Source organism: Ambystoma mexicanum, chromosome 10, assembly GCF_040938575.1.
Source record: "Ambystoma mexicanum isolate Mex_15411 chromosome 10, UKY_AmexF1_1, whole genome shotgun sequence".
NCBI classification, from domain to species: Eukaryota; Metazoa; Chordata; class Amphibia; order Caudata; family Ambystomatidae; genus Ambystoma; species Ambystoma mexicanum.
The window spans coordinates 76,208,100-76,212,069 of NC_090932.1; positions in this window are offsets into that span (position 1 = coordinate 76,208,100).

Consider the following 3,970-nt stretch of genomic DNA (forward strand, 5'->3'; position numbering starts at 1 on the left):
ATGATATTAGATTTAAGATCCAGCAGTGCGGTCTCTGTGCCATGTTTGCAACGAAAGCCTGACTGTCCCAGACCTAGTATATTATGTTGTTCTGTAAATTCACAGTATTGAGAGTAGATTTTCAGCAGAAATGGTATATTGGTTATGAGTCAAAAGTTGGAAGCTACCGCTGGATCTAAATTGTCCTTTATTAGAAGAGGGGTGATCCAGGCTTCTAGCAAGCATGTTGGAACCCGAGCTTCAGAGAAGGATAGATTTATAATTTTTTGTCACCCACGGAAACAGTGGGATAAGGCAGTGTTAGTGATGCAGGAAAGATATCACCTTTGCAAGAGACCGGCTTAAGAGCTTGCACAATGTTTTGAACCTCTGGTTCCGACAGTTTTTTGAACTTGAAAGGTGTTACAGAGTCAGACCTTTTGTGCTATTAAGAGCTTGTGTCTCTGTGTCCTGTTCCACATGCTCCGAGACCCATTTGGAAATGGCATTTGGTTGGCATACTAACTTCCATGAGAATTCATTTTAAATATTTTGCGACATTTCGTCATTCAACGTGAAACATGTTTCCATGCTTTTCCCCTCCAGTTCATTGAGGATGGAGAATAGCTCACGTGGCGGTTGTTTTGAAGTTATTTTGCTTGGCTGCAAGAATATCCTTTTTTAAAAATATTTTTTGACAACTGTTTGGTACGCTACCATTGTGGAGTTGCAAGAGTTCTTTCTCCTGTTCAGTTTGGCTGTTCTTCCTGCGAGCAATGATCTCAGTGTTGAAACAGTAGTTGTGCTTGGATAATTCTTTGGGTTTTGATGGGTTATATTGGTGCCATGGTGTCTAGGGCATTGTTAGCGATTGCTCTGAAATGCCTAGTGAAGTTTTCTAGGGATGTGATGTGTCATTGGGTAATCTCAACATTTGTGTGACCACATCAGAGGAGAACACGTAAGAGGAGAAATTTTTGGTATTTCTTACCATGACATGTTACGTTATCTCCTCGGTGCAATGGCCTAAACAGTAAGGTAGTAGGAGAATACATGAGTGGTCGGTCCCCGGTCAGGCTGAAAGACCAAATAAATATCGAGGCTTAGTACCACAAAGGAAATACGCCAATCACGGGTTGAAAAGATACAAGTATCTTTTATTTCTGTACAGTCAAAGCAAAACAGATAGCTGTCTGGCTCCCAACACCTTGCAGTGTGTATCAACAGACACAGTGAGGATTGAGAGTGCTGGACATCTAAACACAGACATAGTTATACTATTTCCAATACATTGTCCACCCTCTATCCAAGCTAATAAGTCACTAGCTAGAGTTTGTGCCCAGTTCATATGAAAAATATTGCAATATTTTACAAGAGATTAAACACGTTTGCATATCCATGAAGTTACAATGTTGTTGTAAGTTCTCTGATCCACGGAAAGCCTTCTTCCAAGAATCGCTACAATGCAGTTCAGCCAGACCACACAAACTAAGTTTGTTTTCCATTGTCTCATTGTTTGTATAAGGATGAGGCTTGTGAGCGCAGACAACACTTGGATGGTAGTTTATTTGAGTTACAAGGTTTCTTTACATTGGTCAAACGGTCTGCTCTCAGTCACCCTAAACATCAACAGAACTCAAAGGTTGTTCAGCTAGGCTGCAAGTTGAAAACACAGTCCACCATTTTAGAACATAGAAACAAGAGTTAAAATCAAAATGGTGGACGATTCTTAAAATGGCAGTGACATCGATCAAAAAGCGGAACATTTCAGATGCGGTTTTCTGTGTAACGCGAAAGGGCTTAGGCCAATATTCATAATAAGAAGGTACTGTATGATTACGGTTTAACAAACCCTCCTTTTGGCCTAAACCAAGAGCTTTACTCAACCATTTGCTTTACTCAAAACCCCTTGTCTCAATGTCTGTACATCCTGAATCACATTCTTCAGAAATATGAATTGCCGTTAGATCCTTGATAGTGATATCCTTCATTACAAAAACATTAGTCATTTTCTCGGGTGCATGTATTTTTGGTCCTAATGTACCTACAGTTTGTGCACAACATCCCCCTAACATTGAACATATGGCAGAAAGACATTGGGGGTCATTACGAGTTTGGAGGTAGCCATGGTGCAATTAGCTCCATGGCTGCCTCCAAACCTGGGTCCGGGTCCGGTCTAACTGAATGGGAACTTACTGGGACATTCCGACCTATGTGGACCCGGTAAGTCCCCATTCAGTAAACCATTACCCATTTCCATATGAGCCCACATAGGGCTCAATGGGGATGGGGAAGGCGCTAATAACGGGCCCGCAAATGGCGAGCCCGTTATTAGCTCCAAGGTCCCTCAACGGGCCCACAAAGAACGGCTGGTCAAATCAGCCGTTCCTGCTCGGACCCACCTAGGTACCTTGGAATAGGGCGTTAAGGGTTTACCGGCACCGGCATCCTTACCGGTGCCGATAAACCCTTACCGCCCAACTCGTAATGACCCCCATTGTATTCAACAACAGAAAAATTGAATCCCAAGGATTACCACTAAGACTGAAAAGTGCTTCCATCTCCAAGACCATAGAAAGTCCCAGAAACCAAGCACTAAGATCTCAATTTCCCTTGGGAACACTTACTTCTGTACTTAGGATGTGCAGATTTTGTATTGCCTTGAATATGGTAGGGGAGGAGTCAGGCACAAAAACACAACAAGCAGATACCACCAGTTTACATACTCCACCACGTTCAGCTAGGATGACATCTAACACCATCCTGTTCTGTAGAGCCATTAATCTAACTGCTTTCTGTTCCAACATCATATTGTATAGTATATCGGTGGTTCTGTTGATGGTTCTCTCCAATACTCTTGCCAGTCTCCTAATATCCTCGGAGTTCATGACCTGTCCTCAAAATGGCACAAAGGATTTTTCTACATCACCCATGACCTGCAAAGGAGTATCACTGTTCTTGTCCCGCCTTGGACGAGCTCTAGAGACCTCAGAGGTGCTAGCCACATATACCCGTGGTAACAAGATACCCAAGTAACAAGTACCCTGCCAATCTCTAGGTAGCCAAAGATAAGCTTCATTGCCACAAACAAAATAAATGGGATCACCTACATACAAAGGTCTGTCCTCACTAGTAAGGTTTGCAATGTTGGTGCAACCCTCGAATGTACCCATTGGCTGAGAACCATCCCTTTGTATACAGAAGGGAAAAAAATTGGGGCTATGATTGATATTATAGGAAGGCGGCATGGCATCCCGGGTTGCCTACGGGAGCTATCTTGAAAGAAATTAGTGATTGGAAAGTTCTGGAAAGTCTATCGGAAAGCAACATTGAGTTTGCTCCTATTTTCAAAAAGGGAACACCCCAAAGGTGTCAGGACTCGTCTTTCAAATTCGTTCAAATTAGTCCTATCAAAGTTCCCAGCGGTGCTATCATTCCAACAACCAAAGAATAGCGCCCTTAGAGAGGCGTAGCATGCAGTAGTCAAAGGAAGAGGATGAATATAACAGCCTAACCCTTTTTCCCTCTGCTGTGGCAAATGCGAACATATCAGCAATTTGTTCTACTCAAAATCGCATGGGTCACATTCATAATTAATACAAGAGTATTATTGTGGTAACTCTGTGTTGGGAATCCCTAGAAGGTAGAGTGTGCAGATGTACTAAAGGTGAAGACATAATGGGAACACTCTTGGTAGGTAACCAAGTCTCAAGTGGACGCACCCCCTCAATATACCAAAACCCAAGCACAAGTGCAACTGTTAGAGCAGTTAACATTATCACAAGAAAACAATAAATCCTCAAGGATCAATGTTTTTGTTAGCCACAAGACCGATCGGTTCCTTCGTACGAGAAGAGTTAGTGATGGGCGTTGTTTCTCAAATTTCATTTTGAAAAGTTTCTGAGACAAACTCCTTAAGTTTGTTCGTTGGTGATCTCCTGACCACGTGGCTTATCTTGCTTGTAGGTAACTTTGCCGGTCCCAGCCACTT